Here is a 12565-nt window from a genome sequence, read left to right as displayed (position 1 = left end):
TTTCTTTTTTTTTTTACAGTAAAACTACAGTAATTAATTTGACACAGTGCATCTTCATCTTGAATGTCTACATGGTATTTATGAATTAATGTAACAGATTAAGTACTAATTAATCAGACGTGCATCCCAACTATTGATACAAGGAAAACAGAGTTGACACAAAAGAAAAAAAAAACCTGCAATAACAGAGGCTCTGAATTTCACATAATCTCAATGCGCTATCTAATTCAAAGAAAAAAATATCAGAATCATGACCAGAATGCAAATGCCTTTCCTTCTACTGCTAATTATCCTTAATAAAATCGTCTGAGCTAAAAGCTGCTACTAACCGATAGCAGAAATACCTTTTCTTTATAATATTTAATCTAAACAACTTGTGTTTTATTTTAAAACTGTGCTTCTTTGTCTTGTCATATCTGCTTATGAAAAAGTCATTCTCCATTTTTTGAAGTCCCCTGAAATACTGGATGGCATTAGTGAGGTTTCCCTGGAGCCTTCTTTACTTTCAACTCTCTTAGCCTGTCTTTGTTGGAAGAGTGGTTCCAGCCTTTGCATCATCTTTGTGACCCTTCTCTGGACCCAATTCCAGCAGGTTAACATCCTTCTTGCATTGAGGACCCTGCAGCTGGAATCACAGAGTCATGGAATCTTTTAGGATTGGAAAGGTGTGACCAACAGCGACCCATCACTGTCAGAGGTGCAGATGCCCCATGGGGAGGCTGCAAAGCGATCATGACCTTCTTTGAAATGTTTCATTTCTGTCATTCCTCATGTGACAGTGACTGGGAGAGCTCAGAGGGCAGAGACCTCTAGAGAAGATGAACACAAGCAAAAGAGGAGTTAGCAGTGAAGATAAGCAGAAAAATAAGTAGAAAGAGGGCATAGTACATTCCTCAATTTCCTCATTCTGGAGGCTAGAAAGAGGTCTGAGGGTGAATGTGAGTGCGAATGAATGTGAGTTCAGCTCTTTACTCAAGGAGGACACCTACCAGCCTGCAGGAGTTGAAGGTCACTGATCTTGAGATATTGCCTGATGCTGAAGAGATTCCACAGACAGGATGCTGAAATTGCCCATGGTTGAAAAGTTTCCAGCTGAGGGTATTTGCCAAAATGTTGAAGGTAAGCCTAGAGCTTCATGTAAGTTTTTAAAAAGATGTAAGTTTTTAAAAACAGGTGAATTATGGGCCAGATAGCGTACCTTCTTGATAAAAAAGATAAGGGACAAAACCAAAGAGAACAGGAAGGAAAAAAGGTCATGATAGAAAGAAAATAGAGTTAATGGAAGTAAATTAGCTCTAACTTGGAGAATACAGTTGTAGTTAGTGCCTTGTGCTGAGGATAACTTACTGCGTGCTGTGACCACACTGATATAACATCAGTGAGTACATGAACCTCACTTCCAAAGTTTAGTGCCACTGTGGAGAAGGAGCCAAATCCCCAGCACAACCTGAAGCCTCAATGGACACACAGACTATTGCTCTAAATGATAACTGTAAGTACCTCTAGGACAATCACAGATAGGTAATCTAAACTACAAGAGCTACAAGTTTCATTTAGTTTCAGATGAGTTACACAAATGACAAAAAGACCCCACATCTTCAAGGAATTCCAGGAAGAATTCCCTCAGTTCTCCACAGCATGCTGCAAACCACTAGAACAGATCACTACAGAAATAATCCAGGGAATTTCTTCATCAAAGCTTTGTTTTTGAAGAAACTACATGAACATTTTTAAAATTGGCTTCAGAAAGTGAAAGAATTAGGTGTAGAAATTAAAGCTTCCTGGCATAACACTTTAATGGAACACATTCATAGTTTATGGAACAACTGATCCACATGTACTAGATTTTTGAAAACACTGTTTTCTCACACATTAACTCTTCCCTGTTTGAACTAGGGCTGTTCCCTAAACTGCTCTACAAAATGGGCATATTTTTTCCTTCAGGTACTAGTTAACAAAATCAACTTCTCTTAGTCCATGCCCAAGTGTCTCATAAACAGAATGGCAGCTCAAAGTTTGAGGTTATTTTGTAACCTTGTCCTGAAAGACAGTTGTGAGAACAGGGATTCCAATTCTAAACACCTAAAGAAAATGTCTACCCAGTTTCACTTAAGGCAGCCTTCAAAGAATAGTTATGTCAAAAACTTCTTCCTTCCATTGATTACCAAAGGAAAAATCTGGACTGCACTCTGGGGCATGGCCCCACTAGATGTTACTGTACTGTCACTTACATGAGCTTAATATTCCCTGTGTTGGGGACACAGTTTGTCCCTAACAGCATGTTCAGATTTCCCAGATGAACAAACTAGGAACAAAAAAACCAAACCAAACCAAACCAAACCAAACCAAACCAAACCAAACCAAACCAAACCAAAAAAAGCACTTAAGCTGAAGACGGTAAAACAGTAGAAAGACTTGTTTATAAACAGGGTATATTAAGGAACTGTTAGAAGTAGCTTACACAGACATGGTTAAACATACTAGATTTCAATGTGTAATAAGTTAGGAATTCAACAAGGTACAAAGAACAATGAAGCTCAGCATCTGAGAAAAATGATTTAGTATGGAACAGGAAAGAGGCAAGTTGCCAGTTACAGGACATTATGCATTGTTTTATTTTTCTCCCTCTGAAAAGCAGCTCAGATTTAATTTAAAATTCTGACTGGTTGAGTTAAATAAAACTCAATCCAAACTCTGTTGTAATGGAAATCACATCTATAATTTCAAATGCATTCATTAAATTAATAGGTCCTTTTGCCTTTCTTTTCAAGTATCAAAACTCAGATCCATTACAATTCTTTAAAACCTTGAATCAGTGTGCTCTGTATGCCTCTTGCTTAACACAACCTTTCCAGAGGCTTTCTTCCCAAAATAACTCAATTCTGTTCAATCCTCACCATCCCCATGCACTCAATATCTACACCTTCTTCCTTTTTTCTTTTTGATTTGCAGCTTTGTCTTTTGCAACTTCCAAGCTCATAGCACCTCATATGCTTGGGAACTTACAATAAAATACTTCCACATCACTACAGCTGGAAAAAGTGTAAGTCAGCATTTGTGTAGTCCCAGTTAGGATTGAAGTTGACTTCAATCCTAAAGCTGTTTTTAAAGAATGCCTTCGTTGAGCTCTTCCCAGGTGGCTTCAGGACAAAAAATTTTCTCTTGAGGAAAAGTTGTGGTGTGAAAAGGCATGAACTCACTGCATTTCCATACAACGTAGAAAGAATTTGACCCATTGTGACAAGGTGAACATTTCTACAGGAAAAGAAACAGCAATTCAGCCTTAAAAAAAACTCATAAGTTCAAAAAAATTGAAAGAAACACATAACTATATATCTGTCTGAAGGCCATGATAAGGAGTTATATTAGGAAATGAACAAATGAAGAGAAATGTTTACATTATGCTTATCTGGCTAATTTGCTTATGAATAGTAAGAATGACTTAACACTGTTCTCTTGAATGCCAATTGTTATGCCACTTGTGAGTGATGTGTACAGAGCAGGACAACCCAGAAACAAGACTTTGGATTTGGGCATGTTGTAATCAGTGGCAGCCAAACAAACACAAAGGTATTCTAAAGAAAGAAACCAGCCCTGAAGGGCAAAGGTACCATTGCTTTGTATAATTAATTTAAATATTCACAGACCTCATAATTATGATTTGGAAAGCTCATTCATGGGAAGGGACACATTTTACTAGACCAGGTTGCTCAGAGCCCCATCCAGCCAGGCCTTGAACACTGCCAGGGAGAGTGAATCCACAGTTTCTCTGTGCAACCTGTGCCAGGGCCTCACCACCCTCAGGGTAAAGAATTTCTTCCTAGTATCTAACCTAAACGCACTCTCTCAGTTTGAAGCCATTCCCCCTTGTCCTGTCACTCCAGACTCATGCAAATATTCCCTCTCCTTCATTCTTGCAGGTTTCATCAAGTACTGGAAGGCCACACCTTTGTCCTCTAAGCCTTCTCTTAGTCACCCCTAAGCCTTCTCTTCTCCCAGTTGAACAATCCCAACTCTCTCAGCCTTTCTTCAAAGAAATGTGCTCCATCACACCAGTGGCCTTCTCTGTGCTGGCTCCAGCAGGTCCCTGTCCATCCCATGCTGGGAGCCCAGGGCTGGATGCAGTGTTCCAGGTGGGTCTCAGCAGAGCAGAGCAGAGGGGCAGAATCCCCTCCCTCCCCTGCTGCCCACGGGGGCTCCATCCCTGGATGCAGCCAGGGATGGATGTGGCTTTAGAGAATTCAGTAGGGACAGTGCATTTAGAAAGCTTTTCATAGCACTTCTTTTGATTCTTACTAAAAACTTCAGAGAGCAAAATTATTAAGTACTCCAAGGAATCTCCTTTTAGAAAAGGAAATACAACTTACACTTGTCAGTTCAGGAGCTCCCTCATTAACCCCACTGGATGACCAAACAAGCTAAAAGAAATCATGGTTTTCATCTCTTTGATCACAGTCATCCTTTGATGAACAAACCATCACACTGTCACTCATTAGAAGTCTAAAGTACCCAAAGATATTTTCCTTCTTGCAGCACTGTGCAGTTGGTTTTGTCAGTAGAAAATAGATATTTGTATTATCTTGTCTCCTTGTCTTTGTTCTGCATCTTGTTCAAATTCCCCACCTCCTTCACCTCTGCTTTGCCCTCTCTTTCTTCCCCACTAACATTACTACCATGTGTACAACCTCACACAAGGGGTTGGTTTTTTTTTTTTTTGGCCCTTCACACTAAGTGCAAAAATGTAAAACCTGCAGTCCTCTCTATGTTACCAAAGGATACAGTATTACTTAAAATCTTGTTTTTGCCAAAATATTTTCAAAGTATCTGGAGAGGAATCAAACCACAGTGGCTCTCAGTTGTATTTCCTTTTACTATTTCCTCAGGTACTCCCAGCACAGCACTAAGTAATTGGATAGTCTTACAGGAAAACAAAAAAGCTCCACAAGACAGTCTGTAGGTTTAAGAATTATCCTTCTGGGGCCTGTGGGGATGAATACAGGGCACACAGTTGCCAGACTTGAAATCCTTGATTGTTTTAGTTGTTCCTGAAGACAGGAATCATATATGACAGTTTGTACAAAATATACTGATTATATTCAGCCCTTGTAATGCTGTTTCAAATGATTGACATTAACTGTCACTTTACTCTGTTGTGGTATTTGGTCCTGCCTCTATTTCAGATGACCCTTTTCCCATAATATAGATACTATATTGTAAGTTTAGACTTACATTACTTGTAAAGAATTAACAGTGCAGTGGGGGAAAAGTTTCTAATGCAGGTAAGTTTGCTAAATTAATCATAAGATGATATGCTGTAACTGCTATCATTCCATTTTACATGGTATCTAACTAAATCTTGTTACATCCCAGACTTCAGCTTATATTGAAAACACAGCTGCAAGAATTTTTTATATAAGCCAAACATATATTCCTTGTATACTGGGGGTCTTCCCACAGGCCACCTGTAGTCTACTATTTTTAAATTTTACTTAATTCTTCTCAAGCTATTTGTGGTCTTGCTGACATCTTCAGAAGACTTATTCCACATCTCTCTTCAGGAGTGTTAAGACCTTGAGAACACAGACACTTCACTTTGGCACTAAGGGTTCTGTATGTTTCTCTTGATGGTTGCTGAATTCTCTCCCACTAAAACTGGAAAAAAAATTTAAAGCTGAAGTAGGAAAAGGCTTTTTGTCATGTGCCTTAATTATTGTCATAGAAAGCCTGATGTGAATGAATTTTCACTATGTTTTTCTTTCTCTGCAGGAACATACTTCCAGTGGGGAAGAGGGATATCAGGCATTGTTTGGTGAAGAGCACATGAGAGACTGGCTGAGGGAGCAGCAGAATAAACACGAATAGCACAGCCCACATGATACAGAATTTATGGCTAGCCCCAGAGGGATGTCTGTTGTATGCAGTGTGTACAGCTAGGGGTTTGTTGGATAGACCTTTCAGTGAGTAAATTGTTCCCTTACATCTTAGAGGTGCCAGTATTTGCAGATGGACTGTAATGTGTTTGTAAGGAGGACATGACAGCTCCCTGGAGTACACAGTGTTGCTATTCAGTATATGGGCCCTACTGCAATAATGTCTTACAGCCCTTAATATGCCTTCTCAAAAATTATTCTCTTGAAAATATGCACACAAAAACAACATATATACAACCGGAGCAATGTCCAAAACACAGAACCTTTCACCTCAAGCAGGGATTCTCTCATCACTCAGTGTAACAGCATCCCTTTCCAAAAAGTGTTCGGAAGAATTACATACTCTTGCAGTTGAAGTCAATGTATTTATGCTTGGTGGAATGGAAACTGATATTATTCTGTTCCATTCCTGTGCTGGTTTTGGCTGAAAGATTTTCTCCATAGTAGCAGGTATGGAGCTGTGTTTTGGATTTGTGCTGAAAACTGTTGATAACACAGGGATGTTTTAGTTACTGTTGAGCAGGGCTCACAAAGAGCTGAGGCTTTTTCTGCTCCTCGCCCCACCCACCAGTGAGGGACCTGGTGGTGCACAAGAAATTAGGAAAGAACACAACCAGAACAGCTGACCCAACTGACCAAAGGGATACTCCATGCTATAGGGCACTGCAGTCAGCATACAAAGCTGGTGGAAGATGGAGGAAAGGGGCATGTTTGGAGACGGCATTTGTCTTTCCAAGTCACTGTTTCATGTGTGATGGAGCTCTGCTGTCCCAGGAATGGTTGAACACCTACCGACCCATGGGCAGTGCTGCATGCATGGCTTTTGCTTTACCTACTAAACAGTTTTTATCTTAACCCACGAGTTTTCTCAGTTTTACCTTCCCAAATCCCTCCCACATCCTACCACGCAAATAAGTGAGTGGTTGTGTTGGACAGATTTTCTGACTGGGGTTAAATCATGATAACTGCCAAGCAGAAATAACCAAAAAGCGAATGAAAGACAAAATTGTTCCCAGATTCAAATACTGCATTGCTGTGCACTGCTGATATCCCAATATGTGACAGTATCTTTGTGCTTCTGTGAAGTCTGTAGAGACGGAGTTGGTGGCATCACTGAGAGCAGTCCTTAGTCTGAAAATGCATTTTGGATACATAAGGCAGGAAGCAAAAATCCATCATAATTTTGCATTTTTAAATCTTGTTCCTGGGATCATACAGCAGGATATTTCACCTCATCTATTTTTGCTACTATGTTCATAATATAGATGAAGCAGACCCTCTCAGAGAAGAGGCACAAGGACCTGCAAGGGACATTTTCATTTGCTGTTCCAGAGAGAAGAAATCATCTGTTCATTCTGATTTCCAAAATGCTTTCTGACCACAATGACTTAGAGAAGTTACATAGACAATGGAGCTGAACTCCCTTGTGTAGTGGAAGGTTATAGAATAAAGATGCCAACCACAGTTTAAGTTTTAAGAGGTTCAGACTTGAGACTGGAAAAAATTCTCCATGGGACAGCATTACAGTACTGCAATGAGCTACTCAAAGAAAAGTTGGAATGTCCATACTAGGAGCTTCTTAACACACACAACCAGGCACAGCACTTCATTAGCTTTGATGTAGAGTCCTCTCTGGAAGATGACTATTTATGGCAGCAGAAATAGAAAAGCAGTGGAAAAGCACTTTAACACAGATCTGTCTGTGCTTTGCTCCCTTCTGAGGTGTTGAGCAAATGCCTGCAATGAATAGTGTCTTATGGTTTGAATTGTGCTCTGTCTTTCTGTAAAGAAAGTAGGCTCCATAATCCCCATAACAATCCAGTTTCCTGTGTTTTTCCCACTCATGCAGTCACTATTTTTCCCAAGGATGAAAGAGTCTGTATTTCTTTAAAATAATTTATTCAAAAATACTCCAGCTCTTACCTTCCTATTGGCTGCTAAGCTTAAGGAGCAAGATTTTTCAAAGTCACCGTCCAGCCAGACTCTAAAATGAAACAGAATTATTTATTTTTTGAACATCATTGCTTTTTTTGATGGCACCCGAGCTTATAATTGGTCCCAAGTTTTTTCTTAATTTCTCCATATTTGTTCTTACTATGTTTTATTACCATGAGGATAGAAAATATGAGTCAGTAACCTTCATATCATTCATTACACTCACTTTTGGGGGGGTTGAAGCCTAAGGCTAACAAAAAGTGTCAAATAAGTCAATAAACTGAAAAAAACCTCTACTATTTACCACCTACAGCTGTGTTCACATTTGCAGCAGTATCATAGCTAGTCTAACATGTTTAAAGAATTAAGCAAAGCAGTCCCACAGAAAGGAATGTTTAGGCTCTCAAGTGTTACACCTGAAAATAAATATATTATGAGGTGTTCTTTTAAATGGAGCATGAAATGTCTGTAGATAAAATTTTTATATTCTTTGATGTGTAAATAAGGAATCCACATTAGACTTGGACTGCTGAAAGTATAACTAGTCCCCATACTTTCTTTATTAAAAAACTTTACTGTTTGCTTTCAACTTTTCATTTTCCTGACATTATCTTCTTGTTTGCAGCTGAATTATAAATAACCACTGTTACAGAAAGTCTATTCTTTCAGTATTTCCTGTTAGACAAAAAAGCATTATTAGCTGGATGTCTCTAGTGCTCATTTGTTCTCCAGAGACTTTCAGATATGTATTTAAGGTCAGATATTCAGGGCATTTAGACAAATTACTGTGTGTTTCTCTAGACCCACTTCAGACCAGCTGATTGGTCCTAGCCATCCAAAGTAGCACATTTCCCTGGAAATGGTGACTAAAGAAATCTTTCACCACCAAAATCCAAAAATTTTAAGCCAAAAGTTAGTGATGACCAATGGACCTTTTCTTCATTCACTTAACAGTTACTCCATGGTTGAAATTACTTAATTATGTTCAATCAGACTTTGAAATCTTTAATTGCAGAGTACATCAAAACCTCTGTGAGTTACACCCTCGACAGCAATGTTCACAGGAGCCACAAAGAAGAACAGGAACACCCACATTGGCCAACAGGACAGTGATGGACAAAGAGGTCCAAAGAGCCGCTTTCCTGCTAGACCTGGTCAGTGTCTGTGACTCCACACTGGATGCTTGAATTAAAATGTGGGTAACAGTCTCAAACCCATTTCTAACTTAAGTTTCCAATACTGGTTACCATATTCTTTTAAAAGATAGGGAGAGGTCCTGGTAGTGCCACATTTTTGGTAATGGGCTAGTGGTGAGAGTATATGTGCAGGATGTGTGAGTCCTAGTCTCAGTGTTATGCTGTGTATTCTGAAAATGTCCATAAATAACTTCCTGCAATTGGCTACATTCCCTGGAACTGTTATTGCACTTAGGAGAAAGTCAATTTGCATTTTGGCAAACAGTGGCCCCACAAATTCTGGTTTTCATGGGAAATATGCAGTTCATCCAGAGCATTGCTGAACCACAGGGTGCCATTCCTGAATGAGCATTGTCAGCTGAAGTTTTAGTGCACAAAGACTGGTGGAACCAGCTTCACCAGTTTTATGTTTTCAGCCAAGGTGGGTGGAGTTACCATGGGTGAGCAGTGGATAAGGAGCCATGATAACAGCCCAATCCTGCTGACAGGCCACTCACAAAATTTTTTCAAGGGATAACCTTCTTTGGGAAATTCAAATATGTGCTACTGAGTGTCATTTAGGCACTACTAACCAAAAACATCTTAGGATAAGTCAAGGAGCAATATTCTAGATTATTAATTTCACTAGTGGTAAGTAAGTAGCCCTTTGGTTTAATTATGGAAATAAGATCTGTAGGTTGCTCATTCAGTTTAGATACCTGATACACACACTAGACTCCTAAATCCTTTTTCAAACTTGTATTTCAGTTGTCTGAAAATACACCTTCCCCCTCATATTGACAGAATTTTTTTCCTTTTTCTTTTTAAAAATGTTATCTCACCTCTCATGTCTGATACGGAGAAATAAGAATCTTAGGTTAACACACATCTCTCTAAAGGCATTATATAAGCTTACCTGGCGTAGCTGCTCAGTAATATCTCAGAACAAACAGTTTGACTTCTGATCCTGAGCCTCTTCATCAGGATTTTATGCTCTGAGAAGGGCAATGTGCACCATTCTGTGGTCTTTAACTTTATAATGGAAGTTTTTCCTTTTGATTTAAATAAAGTAATCCAAATATTAAAAAGCACTTATAGTGACATTGTCTCAGAGTCATTCTGCTGATTAGATGGAGACCCTGCACAGAGATACTTGGCTCTGCTTTTCCTCTGAAGCCCTGCATTTCATTTGTTTGGGAATTCAAGGCAAAAGTTCTTTGTGGGAGGCTTGTAGGGTATTCATTGCATCATTATACATTTCTTTGTTATGGCATTGACTGATTTGTATCATGTTCTTGTGGTGCTCAGCAAGCCTGGGAGCTCAGCCAGGTCTCTTATTACACATTTGACTACAGAAATGAGTACATTTGGGAAGACAGAAGGGTTATTAAACTGAATCATATTATGTCTTCATTTTTCTGCTTGTGAGTAGCGTGATTTAGAACTAATTAAGCCAGGTTTGGGGCTTTTGCATGAAGGCAGTGAGTTAAATATGAATCTGGTATGGACAGGGCAGTGATTTCTACAAAAAATTCAAAGAAATTCATTAATCTTACAGTAGTCACAGTTTCCTCCTAGTGCATATATCCAAAAAAAAAAAAAAAAAAAAAAAAACCAAAACAAAACAAACCCAAAAACAAACCTCTTTAGTGTGATTGCCTCTTGATCTTTAACACAGTTTTATACATTTATGCTTAGTTTGGCTCAGAATCACTTATCAGTCTCAGCAAAAAGATGGCTTCTCCAAGTATTACCCCTTCATATGCAATCTGATCTGAAGATTAAGTTAACTTCTTTTTTGTGACTCATCAAGAATGTTTCTGCAAGACAGTTCTGGCCTTAAATTTGTGGCCTAGCATTCACCTGTGCAAACAACTAAACGGAGAATTTGATCTCCAAAGAAATCACTCAGGAAACTATATTATTTTCCATGAGTTCTGAAGGGATTCTGTGAGGTTAAGGCCCCCTCAACCTATGTCTTGCTAAATATTTTCTCATATTTTTCTCTGTAGAAGAGAATATAAATACATACTTTTGTTTCTAAAGTAGCCAAAGATTTCCTTCTCATACAACTTATTCTAAACCTCTCCACAGTCTAGTCACAGGCCAGAACTGGATATTCATTATAATACAAATTGGAACTGCTGCATTGACCAATTTTCTGAGTGTTTTGATACTACTTGAGTGTTTCAATTCAGATCAATTTCTAAATATTTGGAAGATGAAAAATCTCAATCAGAGAAGACCCAAATAATAATCTCTTTTTATTAAAATTTTTCCTTCAAAACCAAGAAAGAAATACAGGTGTTCCTGGTTAAAAACTCACTACTTATGCAAGTAATTTTCAAAACAATACTATTAAAGTGATGCCCTGAGAGAAAACTATTAGAAAAAAACCTATTAGAAAACTAATAAAATATTATACAACTAAAAAATTATTAAACTAGCTCATAAAATTGTCAGCACAAAAGCTGAGTAGCAATAGCAACAATTCTACTGGGAATGCAGGTAAGGTAAATTGAGGCAGGTTGGGTTGGCAGGCGTGAAAATAAGGCACATTTTTGGGAACAAGAAATGTGGTTGAACACAATGAGAAGATAATTTATGATGAGTAGCTTATGCAAGAGAAAAATAAATAAAACCATTCAGTAATTAACCTGGAGGAAAGATTATCCATCCATGAGCTTTTTTAACTTCTTTATCAGCAAAACTAGTTTAATAAAACATTTTATGTTTCCATTTAAGTCCTTACTTTTATCATCATCATAAATAAAAAGAAAAAGAAGGCATATATTTGTAGTAAAGACTTTACACACATGAAGATTTTCAGATATTTTGTGTGCTCAATCAACACTGTACTTTTCGGGAAGGGCTGTAGCAGGTCGAATGCCCCAAGGCACATGTGGAAACAGCACCAGGTGTTTTTACCTTCCCGAGTATTGCTTTCATCTTGCTTAACAATCGGCTGTCATCTGCAGGGCTATTTCCTGCCCTTTGATGATTATATCAGCAAAAGACAAGATAAAGAGCAGGGTGTTATCATTCTGTTGTTGGTAGCTAAGTCTATGGTGTTTCTCTTTCCAATTCTCCCAGAAGCCTCATGTGGATTTTGAAAAAGAAATTTAAAAAATGCCAGTGTAAGCACTGATCACTGCAAGGTTCACAGAAAGAGAAGATGAAATTTATAAACTACGAAGAAACCTGGTAGACCACACCTGTGTACTCCTGCTACACAACAAAGGCACTAGTGCTAGTGGCCGTGTGCTTTTCTGTGTAAAGGAAGTCCAGTAGTTTGTTCAGGAGTGTTTAATGCGTGCTTATGGACTGGAGGAAGTTTTTAAGTACCCTCAGAACTCACAAATCCAGCTCATACACTGGGGCTGAGGATGTCTTTCAGGCTCTATGATAGCAGGAAGTCCAAAAGGAGTTAATGCTAATATGACACTGTCCAAAATGCTGGGATAAAAAGGTTTACTGTGTTTTGGCTATAAATAGACTACTCACTTACAAAAGAAAAGAAAACTA

The 12565-nt window shown here is 38.5% G+C and overlaps 1 long non-coding RNA gene across 4 annotated transcripts in view; it reads right to left on the bottom strand.

Moving 5' to 3' along the window:
* Positions 1–12565, bottom strand: part of LOC115491015 (uncharacterized) — a 154012-nt gene that overhangs the window by 34151 nt on the left and 107296 nt on the right. For 2 of the 4 annotated variants that reach the window (XR_012053031.1, XR_012053032.1), the window contains exon 3: positions 7854–7914. The exons of the other annotated variants lie outside the window; for them this stretch is intronic. This is a non-coding gene — a long non-coding RNA (uncharacterized lncRNA). The remainder of the gene's footprint in view (positions 1–7853; positions 7915–12565) is intronic. 4 annotated transcript variants of the gene reach the window in all.

The sequence above is a fragment of the Taeniopygia guttata genome, chromosome Z, assembly GCF_048771995.1.
Source record: "Taeniopygia guttata chromosome Z, bTaeGut7.mat, whole genome shotgun sequence".
NCBI classification, from domain to species: Eukaryota; Metazoa; Chordata; class Aves; order Passeriformes; family Estrildidae; genus Taeniopygia; species Taeniopygia guttata.
The sequence above is the reverse complement of the archived record's forward strand: the minus strand, read 5'-3'. Positions and strand labels throughout refer to the sequence as shown.